Here is a 19,201-nt window from a genome sequence, read left to right as displayed (position 1 = left end):
TATTAAAATTATACATCAGAGTAGTATATTTTAAGTGACAAGCAAAAGGATATAATTTATCTGAGAGGGTTTGCAAATTATTATAAACTTAAATGAAAATCAGTTTGTTGTTGTATTGCCACAGACTCAACGCATTCTAAATATTGGTGAAAAAATACACTTCTAAGTAGGAAATGCTGCCCGCAATCAGCATATGGGATGCTACTTTTAATTTTCCGAACAATCTTATAAGGTCTTAGGCATTGTTGATACTCTTTTCTTCCATAGGACAAAACCAATCTAAGGGAATATAAAGTGTTTAAGTCGAACCAGCCAGGATAGCTCTATTAAAAAGACATTACTAATGTGTCATGTTACTGTCTGGTGAAACTTAGCTGTTACAATTTTCTTAAGATCCTCTTACCTTTGCTTAATGACACTTCATTACCAGCAGTACAGACAGAGATAGAATGTCATTATAATGATCATTCATTTAATTTCTTTGACATAATTCTGCACAAGAAAGTTTCCCACCCTCATTTTAAATTGTATAACAACATTTGTAAACGACTGACACACAGATTTCAGGTTTCTTATTTTTAATTAAAAAACTTTATTTTAAAAAACAAAGATAAATGTACAGATTTTAAAAGCATTTTTGCATAACAGTATATGAGTATATTTTTGTAAGTACTTAATTTTTTTTAAAGGTTTGATAGTATGCCTTAAAATCTTAATAGTTACAATGAGCATAAAGTACATGTAAAACGAGATGTAACCTGGAAATAGGCAAAGTTTTCTTAGTATATAAAGATTAAGCATAATGATTTTTCATTTTTTATGGCCTTTGGTTTTGTTGAACTTGTATATAGTATGTAAGTTGTTACTGGGGTGTTAAGAGCTTTCTGGTGTTGGTATCCAATTATCAGTGACTGCATATTATGTCTGTTCTTTTGTGACTGGGTTACCTCACTCAGGATGAAATTCTCTAGATGCATCCATTTCCTTAAGAATTTTATAAAGTCATTGTTTCTGATTGCTGAGTAGTACTCCATTGTGTAAATATACCACAATTTTTGTATACATTCATTTACTGAAGGACATCTGGGTTCTTTCCAGCTTCTGGCTATTATAAATAGAGCTGCTATGAACATTGTGGTGCATGTGTCTTTGTTGTATGTTGGAGCGTCTCTGGGTCAATATGCCCAGAAGTTGAATGACTGGGTCTTCAGGTAGTACTATGTCCAATTTTCTGAGGAATCGACAGACTGATTTCCAGAGTGGTTGTACCAGTTTACAACCACACCAACAGTGGATAAGTGTTTCTCTTTCTCTGCATCCTCTCGAGTATCTGCTGTTATCTGAATTTTTGATCTTAGCCATGCTGACTGGTGTGAGGTGGAATCTCAGGGTTGTTTTGATTTGCATTTTCCTGATGGCTAATGTTCAGCACTTACTTACATGCTTCTTAGTCATTTGATATTCCTCAATTGAGAACTTTTGTTTAGCTCTGTACACCATTTTTAATAGGGTTGTATGATTCTCTGGTGTCTAACTTTTTGAGTTCTTTGTATACCTTGGATATTAGGCCTTTAACAGATGTGGCATTAGTAAAGATCTTTTCACAATCTGTTGGTTTTCATTTTTTTTTTCTTGACAGAGTCCTTAGCCTTACAGAAACTTTGCAATCTTATTAAGTCCCATTCGTGCATATTTGACCTTAGAGCACGAGCCATTGGAGTTCTGCTCAGGAAATTTTCTCCTGTGCCTATGTGTTCTAAAGTTTCCTCTACTTTCTCTTCTAATAGTTTCAGTGTAACGGGTTTAATGTGAAGATCTTTGATTCACTTGCACTTGAGTTTTGTACAAGGAGATAAGAAAGGGTCTATTTTCATTCTTCTGCATGCTGAGTGCCAGTTGGACCAACACCATTTTTTGAAGAGGCTGTCTCTTTTCCATTGAATGTTTAAAGCTCCTTTGTCAAAAATCAGGTGACCATATATGTGAGGGCTCTTTTTCTGGATCTTCTATTTTTTCCCATTGATCCACATGCCGATCTCTGTACCAGTACCATGCAGTTTTAACCCAATTGCCTTGTAATATAGCTTGAGGTCAGGGATGGTGATTCCTGCAGATATTTTCTTGTTGTTGAAGATGGATTTCACTATTCTAGGTCTTTTGTTATTCCAGACATAATTGCACATTGCTCTTTCCAACTCTATAATTTAGTTGGAATTTTGATGGGGATTGAATTGAGTCTGTAGATTGGTTTTGGTAAGATGATCATTTTTACAATGTTAATCCTTCTGATCCATGAGGATGGGAGATCTTTCCATTTTCTGAGATTTTTCTCAATTTTCTTCTTTAGAGATTTGAAGTTCTTTTCACACCAAAGTATTTCATTATTTTTGTGACTATTGTAAAGGGTATATTTTTTCTAATTTCTTTCTCTGCATGTTTGCCTTTCAGTAGAGGAAGGCTACTGATTTGTTTGAGTTAATTTTATATCCAGTCACTTTGCTGAACTTGTTTATCAGCTGTAGAATTTCTCTGGTGGAATTTTTGTGGTCACTTATGTACACTATTATGTCATTTGTAAACAGTGATGTTTTTCCTTCTTCCTTTCCAATTTGTATCCCTTTGTTTTCCTTTTGTTGCATAATTGGTCCAGCCAGGACATGTAGTACTATATTGAATAGGACGGGGAGAGTGTGCAGGCTTGTCTAGTCCCTGATTTTAGTGGGATTGCTTCAAGTTTCTCACCTTTAAGTTTGATGCTGGTTATTGGTTTGCTGTATATTGCTTTTATTATGTTTAGGTATGGGCCTTGAATTCCTGTTCTTTCCAAGACTTTTAACATGAAGGGGTGTTGAATTTTGTCAAATGCTTTCTCAGTATCTAGTGAGATGACCCTGTGGCTTTTTTCTTTGAGTTTGTTTATATGGTGGATTACATTGATGGATTTCCATATATTAAACCATCCCTGCATCCCAGGGATGGAGCCTACTTGATCATGGTGAATGATTGATTGATGTGTTCTTGGATTCGGTTTGCAAGGATTTTGTTGAATATTTTCGCACCAATATTCATAAATGAGCTTGGTCTGAAGTTCTCTTTTCTTGTAGGGTTTTTGACTGGTGTAGGAATGAGGGTTATTGTGGCCTCAAAAATATGTTAGGTAGTGTTTCATCTGACTCTATTTTGTGGAATAGTTTGGGGATCATTGGTATAAGGTCGTCAATAAATGTCTGATAGAATTCTGCACTGAACCCATCTGCACCTAGGCTTTTTTTTTTTTTTTTTTTTTTTTTTTGGTTGGGAGGCTTTTGGTGACTGCTTCTATTTCTTTAGGTGTTATGGGATTATTTAGATGGTTTACCTGGTCCTGGTTAAACTTTAGTATCTGGTATCTGTCTAGGAATTCATCCATTTCCTCCAGATTTTCCAGCTTTGTTGAATATATGCTTTTGTAGTAGGATCTGATGATTTCTTGAATATCCCCAGTTTCATTTGCTATGTATCAAATTTCCTTACTTATTTTGTTAATTTGTATACTCTCTTTGTCTTCTAGTTAGTCTAGCTAAGGGTTTATCATTCTTGTTAATTTTCTCAAAGGACCAGCTCTTGATTTTGTTGATTGTTTGAATGGTTCTTTTTGTTTCTATTTGGTCAATTTCCACTCTGAGTTTGATTATTATCTCTTGGATGTATCTGCTTTCTTTTGTTCTGGAGCTTTCAACTGAGCTGTCAAGTTGCTAGTGCATTCTTTTTCCATTTTCTTTTTGGAAGCACTCAGAGCTATGAGATTTCCTCTCAGTTCTGCTTTCATTGCATCCCATAGGTTTGCTTATGTTGTGTTTTTATTTTCCTTAAGTTATAGAAAATCCTTTATTTCTTTCTTTATTTCTTCTTTGACTGTATTATCGTTTAATAGAGCATTGTTTAGTTTCCATGTGTATATGTGCTTTTTCTTGTCTTCTTATATCTATTTAGGCTTTTTCTTTGATCGATTATATGGTCAATTTTGGAGAAGGTGCTATAAGGTTCTGAGAAAAGGTGTATTCTTTTGTTTTAGGATGATATGTTTTGTAGATGTTTATTAATTCCAATTGTTTCACAACCTCTGCTTGTTTCACTGTGTCCTTGTACAGTTTCTGTTTCCATGATATGTCCACTGATGAGAGTGGGGTGTTGACCTCTCCCACTTTTATTGTGTGGGCTGCAATGTGTTTTATGAGCTTTAGTAGGGTTTCTTTTATGAATATGCATGCTCTTGTGTTTTGAGCATATATGTCAAGGATTAAGAGTTCCTCCTACCAAAAAAAAAAAAAAAAAAAAAAAAGAGTTCCTCCTGACAAATTTCCCCTGTAGTGAGTAAAAAGTGTCCTTCCTTATCTTTTTTGATAACCTTTGGTTGAAAATCTACTTTATTCGATATTAGAATGTCTGCTTCAGCTTGCTTCTTGGGGCTGTTTGCTTGGAAGGTTTTTTCCCAACCTTTAACTCTGAGATAGTGTCTATTTTTGTGTCTGAGATGAGTTTCCTGTATGCAGCAAAATGCTAGATACTGTTTATGTATTCAGTCTGATAGTCTATGTCTTTTTACTGGGGAATTGAGTTCATTTATGTTTACAGATATTAAGGAATAGTGGTTGCTGTTTCCTGTTGTTTTTGCTTTTAGAGCTAGAGTTGTGCCTGTGTATCTTTCTTCTTTTGTTTTTCTTGCTTAGTTATATTGTTTGTTTTTGCTATGATGTAGTTTCCCTCCTTGTATTGGGTTTTTTACCTATAATTCATTGTATTGCTGGATTTGTGGTCAGATATTGTGTAAATTTAGTTTTGGCCTGGAGTATCTTGTTCTCTCCATCTATGGTGATTGAAGGTTTTGCTGAGTATAGCAGCTTGGGCTGACACTTGTATTCTCTTAGGGTCTGCATGATGTCTGTCCAGGATCTTCTAGCTTTCATAGTCTTTGTTGAGAATCGGGTGTGATTCTGATTGGTCTGCCTTTATATTTTACAGGATCTTTCTCCCTTACTGCTTTTAGTATTCTTTCTTTGCTTTGGGCATTTGATATTTGGCTATCATGTGTCCGTAGGAATTTCTTTTCTGGTCCATTCTATTTGGAGTTCTGTAGGCTTCTTTTATGCTCATGGTCATCTCATTCTTAAGGGTAGGAAAGTTTTCTTCTATGATTATGTTGAAGATATTTACTGTGCCTCTTAGTTGATATTCTTAGCCCTCTTCTATTCTTATTATCCTTAAGTTTGGTCTCATTGTGTCTTCGATCTCCAGGATATTTTGGGTTAGTAGCTTTTTGGCTTTTGCATCTTCTCTGACTGTTTTGTGTATGTTTTCCATGATGTCTTCAGACCCTGATATGCTCCCTTTCATTTCTTGTAGTCTGTGACTACTGATTTCTCTGTTCGGTTTCCTACCTCCAGGGTTGTCTCTTTTAGTGTTATTTTTTTACTGTTTCCATTTCTATTTTAAATTCCTTCTTCAATTCCTTCATCTCTTTGTTTCTGTTTTCCTCTAGTTCTTTGATTTGAGTGTTTTTTTTTTTTCTCTTTAAAAGCTTTTATTTTTTTATGCTTTTCATCCTGTTCTTGTTTAAGGATCTCTAGCATCATTTTGCGGTATGATTTTGGGTGTGAGTCTTGTTTTTCTGGAGTGTTTGGCATTCTGCTGTTTGCTGTGATGGGAGAGCTGGGTTCTGGTGTTACCAGGTTGTCTTGGTTTCCATTGGGTAAGTTCTTTCGCTTTCCTATTGCCATCTTGTTGTCTGTGATTATATGTGGTCTTGTTGTCAGTGATTGGTTCCTTTCGCTCCAGTGTACCTTGCTTGTGTTCCTGGATCTCAGCTGTTCCTTGTAACAGAGGGCCTGAGTGTTTAGTCTGCATGCACTGGCCCCTACAGTTAGAAATCAAGTCCCTATGGCAGAGTTCCTGCTCCCCTGCACCAATTAGGAAGTGGTAGGAGGCACGCTTTCCGTGTGCTTGACCCAGACCTCTCTGTGCCCTGGCTATTAGCAATGCAGTCTCACCAGACCTGCATCCCTGGATCCCAGCTGGTCCCTGTGGCAGATGGTGAGGGTTTGGTCCAGATTTCAGTTTTTATTCTAAAATAATTCATTCATTCATCTTTGATTTCATTAAGCCATTATCAGATATGGTCTTGAAAAAAATGGCAGGTATTATAAAGAAAGTATCTTTATGTTACTGTGTCAGGTATGATGCTATGATATTGGATTAGGCAATAGCAAATAAATGAATAGATTTTGAATATGTCCACAAAAACATGAAATTACCAACATGTTATGAGCATTTGTATATGTATTTTATGTTCTTATGAGCAAGGCTGTCAGTGATTTCTCAGAGATTTAAACAACAGAAACAATAAGAACCATAGTAACTAAAATTTTCATCCAGGCTTTTGAGGCTCGAAGAATGAGAGGGGGAAGGAAAGAGGAAGGAGAAAAAAGGTTAAAGAAAGAACAGAGAACTGAGACATGAACTGATAAGTCAGAATTTTAAAATGTGAATCTTCAGAATAGCAGGTACTATCAGCTATAAAGTCTTATTAATAACAGCAGAGGTCAAGACAAAGAATATCATGTATCTATATAGCCTTGAGACTTGAAAGAGGGAAGGTTGGGCGAAATTCATACAGAATAGCAAGGACTTCTTTTCATTGGATATTTTCTTTAATTTCATTTCAAATATTATACCTGTTTCCCTTTTTTCCTCCAGAACCCCCTATCCCATCCTCCCTGCCCATATTTCTATGACTGTGCTCCTCCACCCATCCACCCACTCCAACAAAGCCATTTTCTGCTATAAATGTGGCTAGAACCATGGATTCCTCTATGCGTACTCTTTGGTTGGTGGCTTAGTCCCTGGGAGCTCTGGGAGGTCTGCTTGTTCAATATTGCTATTTAGTGCCACCTTGAAAAGTATAGTTTCCCGATACTGTAGAAGGATCTGAGACTGAGGTTACCACTACACTACCTGCACAGTCCTCTCTATATATTAACACACTGTAATAAAAACTTTGTTGACAAGAAGTCTTCAATTAAATCCAATGGATGTGTATACATGCATATTCGTCATTCATTGGATGTGTATACGTGCATGTGTGTCTGTGTACATATGAAAGCTAGAGACTGTTCTGTGAGTGCTGGGGATCACACTCAGTCTTCAAGTACTTACAGCAAGCACTTTACTAAACTATGCCCTTAACCATGACTTAATTCCCAACATGGCTTGATTTTTAAATGGTATTTTAATGGGTATTAGAAATCATCATAGTGATTTTCAATAAATATGTGTTCAAAACCTATTGTAGAAACAGTTCAAACAGGAGTCATGCAAAGGGAGGTAGAAATGTGGGTTTTCATAGGAGCTGTTATGCTACCAGGAACTGCTTTGAATTGAGTGTCATGTGAAATATAGGTAGACAGAAGGAGGTCAAGTTGTAGTTGCTATTTTTGTGACAATCAGAAACAAAAAATTAATTTTTGTCATACAATCATCTTTAAATCTACCAATAAAAGTGTTTGATTAGCAGATTCATATAAGCTAAATTAAAAGCATTCAATCACTTATGGAACTGTTAAAGTTTAAAGAGATACAAATTTCAGTAAGTTTTTTAAACTATGCCCAGTTTCTCCAGGTATAGAGGATATAACTTTGATAATCCTTTGGGGAAGTTAAGTAAAATTATTATTTGAATTAATGACTTTCATCCCTTGTGAGGTGATTAAACTTGGATTATTTTTGCATATTTTCAAATTGTTTTTCTACTGTTTTTTAGGGTTTGTATTCCTGCATTAAACATCATGACTAAGAAGCAAGTTGGGGAGGAAAGGGTTTATTCAGCTTACACTTCCACAATGCTGTTTATTACCAAGGAAAGTCAGGGCTGGAACTCAACCAGGTCAGGAAGCAGGAGCTAGTACAGAGGCCATGGATGGATGTTAGTTAATAGCTTGCTTCTTTTGGCTTGATCAGCCTGCTTTGTTATAGAACCCAGGTCTGCCAGCCTAGGGATGGCACCACAATGGGCTGGGCCCTCCTCCCTTGATCACTAGTTGAGAAAATGCCTTACAGCTGGATCTCATGGAGGTATTCATTCCCTCAACTGAGGCTCCTTTCTTTGGGATAACTCCAGCTTGTATCAAGTTGACACAAAACCAGCCAGTACACCTTCCTTATTAAACTCAAAATAGGTGTCAAGGAATCAGGCATCTCATATATGTTGGTTATATGCATTTAAGTGTTTATACTAAATGGTAAAAATATTCAATTATTTTTTTATTATTTTGAATGGAGAATTACAAAATTTTTCTTAAATCCTGGCATTTTCAATATGTGGTGATTGAGTCATAAGGCCTTTGGAATTGGCAAAAGAAAATCACAGTGAAAGGAACCAGATGTTCCCAGCTGATGAGAAGTTCGCTATGTGAGACTCCTACAAAAATATCTATCTTCTAAATCAATAAGAAGTTTTCATTTCTGCTTTCTCTATATGCACGGGAATCTCCTATGCATATTGCTTTCTGCTGGAAGCATAATATTTGGGAGAATAATGTAATAATATTAGTGTCACATCAAATATAAGGTTGGAAAACTGAACAGCTGCTTACTTCTTATTCCTAGAAAGTGAAACTTTAACACACACATGATTTTATGAAGCCTAAGAACCATAAATTATACAAAAACGTCTACATTTTTTCAGGAATTCCATGAGACTTATTTGAGGTCAATATCTCCTAGTAGTCAATTCAATTTGCATATTATCCAAGCTGAGGGAAAACTGTAATTCATCAGGCTAAGGGTTAATCGGGCTTCTTTAGCCTTAATCAGCGGGCAATAGGTATCTCTAGCCATTGGACCACACAGCTCTTTTTGATCCCCACCCCATCCCCTGCTCTCTTTTATTTAATGTTAAGGTCTTCCTCTATTTCCCTAGCTAACACAGGGTGCATGACAACCATTTTGCCTCAGTTTTCTGGGATCTGGGTTACTTGTCTGTGACACTATATCTTGTAGTTTTTGATTCTTTATAGGTTTAGAGGAGTGTAAAGGAATTTTTGTCTGTGATGGTTTTAATTTTTTCCTGTGGAAGAGTTCTGCTCATCTCAGGATAGTGGAGTCCGGGTGACGACTGTAGCATAGGTTTCAGATAATGATGTTAACCTTCCAGCTTCCTAGTTGTTTCCATTATTGTACTCAGTGAATTATTTCAGACAGTGGACAGCCTGTCTAAGAGTCTAGGAGCTACAGGATGCTGATGCTGTCCCCTCCCCCTCTCCTTCCCTTGTCTTCCTTCTCCTTTCCCCTCCCCTTCTCCCTCCCCTTCACCTTTCCACCTCACTGAAAAGGCATGTGAAGTTTTCATTTTCAGACCATATTGTTTAGAGGTGTCTTGCTTGTAAATGGTCCTGCATCTTTGGCTTCGCCTTCTCCTGAGCTGACCAGAACATCACAGCACAAACCTCACGCACTTCAAATTCTGCCTTTTCATGGTCCTTCTTCTGCTGGTCTGTAGGATTCTGGACAATGGTTTTCTCTCCATTGATCACATGCTGCTTCAACTGGTGTGACAGCACACCTTCTATCGGTGCACAGTTAAACAAGTGAGCAACATTGTTTCTGGCTTCTGTCCCTTGTGTGTTTTAGTTTCTAGGTTTGACCAGTCCTAAAGCAGCCCCGGGACATAGGTAAGCCGTCTTAATGACATCTGTGTTCTGCCCTGTTACTTGGGTCCCCTGAGCTACAACAATTACAAAGGTGTGAGCCACATTGGCAATGAAGCTGTTCACGTGGACACCAAGGTCAATTTTTTTCCAAGTTACCTTCCTTAAGTATATAGTCCTGGTCATCCTTCAAAGGGGGGAAGTGACACACACAGTTATTTACAGAAATGCTGGTAGGAAAGGCAATATCTTTCTTCATCTCCTTTTCCTTCTTGAAATCTTCTCTGTCTCTTCCATAATCTCGGTGTCACCTTTCTCCCACAAGCTCAGTACACCTGAGCTGGAAGCTTCCACCAAAGATCAAAGCACCCTGTTGGCAATGTTGCCCTCCATCTCATACTTGGTCATGACCAGGTACTCGGCAATAGTTTGCTTCTGCTGCTAGTCTTTGCCCAATATCTTCCTACTGCTACAACTGCAGCTTCACTTTGCCTGAGCTGTGGCCTCCATCTCCCTTCCCAGCCACGAGCAATAGCCAGAGTCTGTTTGATCCGTGAGGCTCCTTCTTCTTTACCAAAGGGTATGACCCATGTTTCCTGCCAACAGTTACAGCAATGAACTTGTTCCAGATCTTTATCCTAGAGGTGGGATTTTCTGAGATTCCCCCATGCATGGTGGCAGTCATTGTTAAGATTTCATGGGTAACAAATGAAGCTTCAACATCTAATAAGGACACATGCTCCACCATGTTCATAGCAGCCTTATTTATAATAGCCAGAAGCTGGAAAGAACCCAGATGTCCTTTAACAGAGAAATAGATACAGAAATTGTGGTGCATATACACAATGGAGTACTACTAAGCTATTAAAACAACAACTTCATGAAATTCCTAGGCAAATGGATGGAACTTGAAGCTATCATCCTGAGTGAGGTAACCTAGTCAGAAAAGAACATTCATGTACTCACTTATAAGCAGATACTAACCACAAAAACTTGAATATGCCAGAAACAACTCATACAACTTATGAAGCTCAAAGAGAAGAAATGCCAGAAGGTGAAAGCCTCAGTCCTTCTTAGAAGGGAGAAAAAAAACACTCATGGGAGGAAATAAAGGGACAGAGGAGCAGTGATTGAAGAACATATATAGATAGATAGATAGATAGATAGATAGATAGATAGATAGATAGATAGATAGATATAGTAATAGGGCCACTAAACCGACGCATTATTACTGGTGACAAGCAGTACTTACTGGCACGAACCTGATATGGATGCCTCCTCAGAGGCTCTGCCAGAACCATACCAATACAGAGGAGGATGCTCACAGCTAACCATCAGACTGAACATGGGACCCCAGTGAAGGAGCTAAAGAAAGAACTGAAGGAGCTGACAGGGTCTGCAGTCCTATGGGAAAAACAAAATTATCAACTAACAAAACCCACTCCAGCTTCCAGGGACTAAAACACCAACCAAAGAGTTTGCACAGAGAGACCCATGGCCCTAGGTGCATATGCAGCAAAGGATAACATTTTCTGGCATCATTTCGAAGAGAGGCCTTTGGTACAGTGAAGGTTCTTTTTCCCAGTGTAGGGGAATGCCAGTGTGCTGTGTGTGTGTGTGTGGGGGGGGGGGATGGTGATTGAGAGAGGGAGGATGCTCAGGGAGGCAATGGAATGGGATCAGGAGAAGGAAATAACACCTGAAATGTAAATGTAAATGTCAATTTATGCCTTCTCATATGAGGTGTTCCTTGAGTTTTAGGTGGATAGGTTATATAATATCAACTTGAGATAGATCTTATATTGCTGGTTGCTATCTGCATTTTGACTGGTTGTAGATTTCCCTGTTGGAGCCAGTCTGATGCAAAATGAAGTTTCTTTGATAACGGGAATGAGCTATGCTTATTGATGAATGCATAAGGATAGGCATTTAGAAGAGAGTTGAGAATTTATACTTTTTTTTTAGCAACATGGTTTTGTTTTTTTCTCTAATGTTCATGACTTCACCTGTCACGGGTAATTAAAGCTTTACAAATATCAATCATAAATTCTATAATATTGAGAGACTTAAGTCCAATTATGTTGTTGATGGCAGCTCTATTGTAATCTTGTCTATATGTTGTAATGTTACTGTTGAGATTTGTGGGCTTTGAAGCTAGGTAGGACTTTGAACTTCCTTGGCAGATTTCATATCACTTCCAGTTTCTATCATAATTAGTCTTAGGGGGCAGGCTTCAAGGTTAGGTCCAACTCCTGTGACCAAAATGAAAACCTCCATTATAGTTGATAAATTTATTTTAACTATTATATATCATATATAATTGTATACTTTAATAATTATGGGAGAGTGTTATGGTTTGCATATGCTTGGCCCAGGAAGTGGTATTATTAGAGGGTGTGGTCTTTTGGAGGAAGTGTGTTACTGTGGGGGTGGGCTTGAAAGCCTCCTCCTATCTGCTTGAGGATGCTCAGTCTGTTCCTGGCTTCTTTTGGAAGAAGATGTAGAACTCTCAGCTCCTCCTGTATCCTGCCTGCCTGGATGCTGCCATGCTTCTGTCTTGATGATAATGGATTGAACCTCTGAACCTGTAAGCCAGTCCCAATTAAATGCTGTTCTTTATAAAACAGCATTGGTCATGGTGTCTGTTCACAGCAACAAAACACTAAAAGAGATAGAATATGAATTATGCAATTATTAATGCATGTTAATTATATGAGAGTGCTAAATATTTAATTTTTTACATGTATACTTTTAAAATTCTTGCTTCTAGCTTTTTGAAATATATTAAATTACTGGCATCCAGTGTTACCCTTCCAGGTAATAGTATACCAGAAGGTGCTATTTGTTTCTACCTGGAAATTAAAGCTACCTGATTAACCTTTGCAAATCTCTTTCCCCCTGCATTCTTCCCAACCTCTGGGCACTTTCAACTTGCAGAAAACTAGCTTTTCATCACATGAGCAAGCACACATGCTCTGTGTTTCTTTGCTTGATTTCATTTAATAGTTTTTAATCAATAATGTCATTAATAGCAACATTTTATTTAATTTTTTGATTTCAAGGTGTTTCATTATTTATATGTACTATTGTTTACACACACACACACACACACACACACACACACACATATATATATGCTCATTATACACTAACCAATAATAAACATGCAAGTAGTTTTTGTCTTTTGATTATTAAGCATGGAATGAAGACTTCCCCTAAAATATAAATTTTATATTATTTTGATTTATAATTAATAATGGAGTTATATTATTTATCTTAATTCCTGAAGGTGGAAGGCATAACATCTGGCTGTGTGGAAGTTGGAAGATGACGTGTGGGATTTGGCTCTCTCCTAGCGTGTGTATTGTGAATTGAATTCAGATGTTTAGGTTTGGTGGCAGGCACATGGATTGTTAAAGCTGCAATGGCCTTAGAGACATGTCTGAATGTATATTTAGATCTGCTTTTCCACTGAATTATTTGAGTTTCTTATGCAGTATGTATATTTTACTGAATATTGTTAAATATTTATCCGGCATTTTTTTAAATTCTATAGACTCCCAACTCTGATAGGTGTCTGTTTCCTTATTTTTGTGCAAAAGAATTTTAGTTTTGTTTACTTTCATTTGTATTTTTGTTTTCTAAGCTTTTATGGATTGTCTCAAAGAATCTTACATATTAAATATTCTAAAACACTTACCCTGTGTTTTCTTGTAATACTCCATTTGTTCTGAGTCAATTAAGACATTAATCATTTTGAGTTACTCTGTGTAACTGTTGAGAGATAGGTGTCTTGTGTGTGGATGCCAGATTTCCTTGCATTATTTATGGGTAACACCATCTTCTCAGCATTTTCAAATAGCATATATTCAAGCTTACTCATTCTTTCCTCTGATGTATAATAACCTTAAGTTTCATGCCATGTTTTAAATTTACATTAGTGTATTTTTTAGTACAAATATTTTCTTTCATTTTTTTAAAATTATTTCTGCTTCTTCATTAACTTTCTCTGTTACACTGTTAGATGATCCTTCCTCTCTGGGTTTTCTTGAAGCTACCTTAGTTTTCTGAGAGAACAAGAGACATACATTATGTTAGGATTCTTTCAGAGGAATCACACTTTGTGTCAGACACCTCATTTAGCCTGCCAGTTGGGGTCATGGCTTCCCGAGGACTATTCTTTTTTTTCTGTACTAACACCTGTGATATGAAGGATTAGCTATTTATTTCTGTTAGTATTGTCAATACTAGCCTAGCACTGGTAGAACAAATGCTTACACTGTAATGGTCTGCTTGTTGCTGAAGTAGACTCATAGCTAATGCCCACTGAAGGTGCTTCAGGCCCTGTTAGCCAGATTAAAATCTGACAGCTCAGAGTTTCATAATACACAGGTGTTTCAGATGGTCCTTCCACAGGCAGGCCTAGGGAAAGAGCTGCTACGACTTGCCTAGTATTTGGTGTCCTATTCTGGCACCATTTCCTAAGACAAAATTCTCTACTTTCTGTGATGTTCTGCTTACAGTGTGTTAAACAACTAGTTTTTTTTTCAAAATGAAATATTTGTATCACCTATTGTATCACACAATGAGGCTCACTCAAATAACTGCCTCTCACAAGGTCCAGAAAGCTGAGAAACTACAAGATTATAAAGGCTGTAAAACAAATAATTCCTGGATAAGAAAACTTTCTGGTGATCAATATTTCAATAAATTAGACAAGGAGCTATCACACATGTGGGAATAGACATTTTGATGATTCAGCTGTTTGAAAGTCAGCCAAGTTTCTGTAAGTAATCCTTTACCCACAATTCCATAAGGGCACCAAAAAATCCAATGTTTCACTGCGGTAGATTTTGGTGGAATAGTTTGTTTTGTGTTTTCTAAGTATCCTATGTGAGATGACTAAGCATTCAGACATTTTCTTAGGAAAACTTACATAACACTGAATGTCTCACTCTATGTTACCCAAGTTTGGGTTAATGTTGAGAACAGTGTTTTGCTCAGAAGACTGGTAATAAGTTATGTCACTATTGAGTCCAGTAGCTAGGGCATTCATACGATCCAGATCCACCACTGGTGGTGCAGGTCCATCAGTCCATCACAAAGAAGGACAGGCCTTTGTCTAGTGCATGTTCAGAACTCGATCCTAAAACAGTAGCCAGGAGATAGCACTGTTGTTTAAAGATGCAATGTCTGATAGAAAAGGTATTTGTTTTCTAAGGCTGATGTTAGAGTCTGGGTTGTTCCACAATTTTACAGTTGAAACAATATCTGTAGATTAAGGTCTAGTTTAAATTTGGTAATGCTACATTTTGAAAACTGAGACTGACCTACAGATATATAGGTCTCCAGCTGGTGTTTGTGTATTAAGTGTGATATTATGTCTAGCCTGAGTCTAGGCCCTTTTATTTATTCTTGTACTAAAGATCACTATTGTTTGCTGGGCACTAAGTTTTTCACAATGTTTTTTGTTAGCTTTTTGCTGCTTTGTGGTTGGGTGTCACCACAATATAAAGTATTCTATACAGCATTAAGAAGGTTGAGAAACACTGCTCTAGATGGTACCATGCAAAATTCTTACAGTGGGAAGTATCCCACAGTCCTACCATCTATTACATCTACTGTACTGGCAGGTTTTATATCTAGTTGACACAGCTAGTGTTATCTGAGAGGAGAAAACTTCAATTGAGAAAATTTGTCTTTAAGATTAGGCAGTAGTCTGGCCTATTGGGCATTATCTGAATTAGCAATAGAAATAAAAGATCTCAGGCCTTTGATGGTGGGGCAACCCCTGAGACCATGGTTCTGAGTTCTATAAGAAAACAGGCTGAAGAGGTCTTGAGGTATAATAAGCCAATAAACAACAATTCTCTATAACCTCTGCATAGATTTTTGCCTATAGGTTTGAGCTTCTGCCTTGGCTTCCTGAAGTGGACTGTGATTCAGGACACGTAAACCAAACAAACTCTTTTCTTCCTAAGTTTCCTTTCATCATAGTGTTTCATTGCAGAAATAGTATCCCTAACTGAAACAGGTATGAACCATTACAATGACCAGCATGGTGTAATAATCCTAAATGTTCTGTAGTAGTATGTACATCATGTAGTTAACCAACAGAACTTAATAAAATTTAAGTCTGATTTGGTGAGAAAATAAACTGGTACTGGAAACCTAACCAATGACTTGTACCTAGTGAAGTCATAGATCTTGGAGGAGAAACTACTATCTCTAGTAAATAAGCACAATCTCTGACTACATTTTCAATATCTACCTTTTTAGCCACACTCACCTCTCATCAAAGACATTTAGAGTTACAACTGAAAGATATCATTTCAGAAGGCCAAAGTCAGTCAAAATGCACATCTTTGGAAAGACTCCCTCCCAGTGGATATATTTTCAAAATACTCCCTCACCTAAGGTTTTTGGAAGCATTGGGAAGACATTGTGGAAAGATTAGAAGAGCCAGAGGATCAGGGAGTTTTCTGTAAGATTATGTATCCTGTAATGTCAGAATGAGTCTTTAAAAAATCTCCAAATTTAATAACTGTACTCTTGCATATTTTCCTTGGTTCTAAACACAATCTGATGTGTGTTAAGATGCAGTAGAGAGAATCTGTAGAGACCATATCTAGAAGTTATGCATATTAACCCAGAATTGCTCCTGTCTAAAGGAAAGGCAGGGGCAAAATAGTGGAGCTGACTCTGAAGGAAACACCATTCAAGACTACCAGACCTAGGGATCTATCCCATCTTCAGACACCAAACCCAAACACTATTGCTGATGCCAAGAAGCACTTGCCAACAGGAACCTGGTATAGCTGTCCCCTGAAAGGCTCTGCCAGAGCCTGACAAATACAGATTTAAATGTTCTTATCCAATCATCAGACTAAGCATGGGGACACCAATGGAAGAATTAGGGGAAGAACTAAGGAGCTGAAGCACTTCACAACCCCATAGAAAGAGCAATATTATTCAACCAGACCCCCCACCCCCAGAGCTTCCAGGGACTAAATCACCAAACAAAGAGTACACATGGAGACACCCATAGCTCCAGCTGCATGTGTAGCAGAGGATGGTTTTATCTGGCATCAATGGAAGGGGAGGCCTCCATGCCCCTCCATAGGTGAATGGTAGGACGGTGAGGCAGGTAGGTGCGTGAGGAAGCTCCTTTATAGAAGCAGGAGGAGGGGTTTGCAGGGAGGAAACTGGGAAGAAGGTCACATCTGAAATGTAAATAAATAAAATAACCAATAAAAAGGTTGCAGTATTAAGGGGAAGGTGATTGTTAGAGGGTTTTATTCATCTTCCACCTAGCTCTACCTCTCTACGTTTAACCTTCCAAATTTCCTAACCATATAAAATGTAAAGTTTGGGCTATAACTGTCTTGCTGGGCATCATTTCACAATAAAAATTCTTATACTTTAATTAGTTTCCTTTTCATGTTTGTTTAGCATTAATTACGCATGTGGTGCTGTTTCAGATGCAAAGAGCATATGCCTGACTCCTTCTCTGTTCAAGGATCCTGCAGTTATAGAAGATTAATATCTTTAAGTATCTGGCTTCACTTGCAAAAATCAAACTCCAAGAAACTTAAAAGGAGAAGTCTTTACAAAAGTACACAATGAAGCTTAATTATCAAGGATCTCAGGAAAAAAAAACAAAGCTATATCTTTTGCCAATGTACACAAAGCTGGTTTCAATCTACCAAGTTAATGGGATTGGCTGTCATCTACTGGAAATGGAACAGGTTGCATTCTTTTTTAAATGGATTATAGAGGCAGAAAGTCAGATTCTAGAACTTCTGAAGATAGATATTTCAAATCATTTTTCAATGATGTATCATTTACTACTTAAAGAATTGAATTAAAAATAAAGCCAAGTGAAAATAAAATGGGAGTAGTTTAAACATTCTATAGTAGACATACATTGCACAATATAATAATTTCAACATGATATTTGAAGAATTGTTTGTCTTAGGATATTCATCTTCTCTGAGTCAAAGATATTTAGTGATGTGGCGATGTAATTAGCAGTGTAAACCCCTGTTAGGCGACTGGCCTGTAATTGAATTGTGCTGTATAAATCAATATTATCCCTCCTAGACTTTCTTATTCTCTCTCTTCTTAAACTGTTTAAAGGATTCTCTTACTCAACTCCATCTCCTTTCAGTAGCTTATTTCTATAAAATCAACCAACCACCAATGCTAATTGAAGAGATACAAGAAAAAAAAAAGCTTCTAGAAGAAACCTCAGGAACAGCTTTATCTTTAATTTTATAGAGCCCAAGGATACTTTAATCTTTAATTCCCTTGCAGCAGCTGCAGTTATCTTTCATGGACAGATTTGAAATGTATAAAAATTCGAGCGAATTGGCCAGTGCATAGTCTTTTCTTTCCAATATCATTGAGGGGTAGCATTAATCACATCTTTCCTTGTATTATCTGCATGTACTTCTTGTGTTCATTAGTGGCCCCTAGATATTGACATTTGTTACCAAATAAATTCAAAGCACTTTGTAACTTTTCTACTGTTTGCAAATGCAGTATTATGCTTATGCTGTTTGCCAATGTTATTATTTCAATATTGAAGCAAACATATCCTCACAGATAAATTTGTACCCATCTCTTTATATAGAAGTTTACAATATCAGTAAGGAAGTGGTCTCTATCTACTTACTATTGACACACAATATTCATTTTAATTAATGTAAAATTATGTATATTATAAACTGCGGTTCTCCCTATCTGTATGGAGATAGTTGAAAACCAGGGATAGAAAGTCAGTTTAATAAAAGAGGGCTGTATAAGAAAACTTTATAGAAATCTCATAGTTTGTAAGCTAATTGAAACTATAATTACAAAAATATAGTTTCATCAGAGATATCTTGTATGGATAGACTATTTCCAGAAGACAGAGGTTATTTAATGATAATATCAGTGGTAGGCAGAAGAGAAATGCTTAATTCTTATTATTCACAGAGTCCTTGAAGTACCTAAAACCGAGCAAGCTATTTACATAGCTCTTGGTGCTCACCATAACCAGAAGGGAAGACTCTATTGCTTAAATTTACCAGGTCACACTATCTCTAGTGGCTAGATTCCATAGTGTTTGAAAGTATTTTGCAGGGAGCTGAAGAAGAAAAGACATTGGTAGTGTCACCCAAAATTAGACCTATGTTGTGTTCACTGGTGCAATATGGTTATGAGAATAAATATCACTTTATGACTGAATGTGAGGCCAATGCTACAGGACCTTTATTTCTGGTACTGTAAAGTTGATGAAAAGCCCTAGACATCAGAGTTATGAGTTATATTTTGATTAATTGTCACATTGTCAAAATACCTTCTTAATATTCATGTTTATATCTAATGATTTATTCTCTTTTCAACGTCGTTCAGAGAGGCTTCTTTTTGTGGGAAGTAATGACTAATCCAGAGACTCATAACTCAAAATGCATAGAGTCGGTGGCTGGGAGTACTCAGTCATAGATTGATCATCAGTATCAGTTTTCCCCATATAA

At 37.0% G+C, this 19,201-nt stretch overlaps 1 pseudogene across 1 annotated transcript in view; it reads right to left on the bottom strand.

Annotated features, from left to right (window-relative positions):
- LOC308417347 (proliferation-associated protein 2G4-like) overlaps window positions 1–10,365 on the bottom strand; it is a 158,886-nt pseudogene extending 148,521 nt beyond the window's left edge. Inside the window, exons 1-2 of the transcript in view lie at window positions 10,255–10,365; window positions 9,346–10,121 (exon numbers count right to left, since the gene is read on the bottom strand). The product of the transcript in view is annotated as a proliferation-associated protein 2G4-like (transcript). The remainder of the gene's footprint in view (window positions 1–9,345; window positions 10,122–10,254) is intronic.
- Window positions 10,366–19,201: the final 8,836 nt, after the last annotated feature.

This window comes from Micromys minutus (genome assembly GCF_963924665.1).
Source record: "Micromys minutus genome assembly, chromosome: 1".
Lineage (NCBI taxonomy): Eukaryota > Metazoa > Chordata > Mammalia > Rodentia > Muridae > Micromys > Micromys minutus.
The sequence above is the reverse complement of the archived record's forward strand: the minus strand, read 5'-3'. Positions and strand labels throughout refer to the sequence as shown.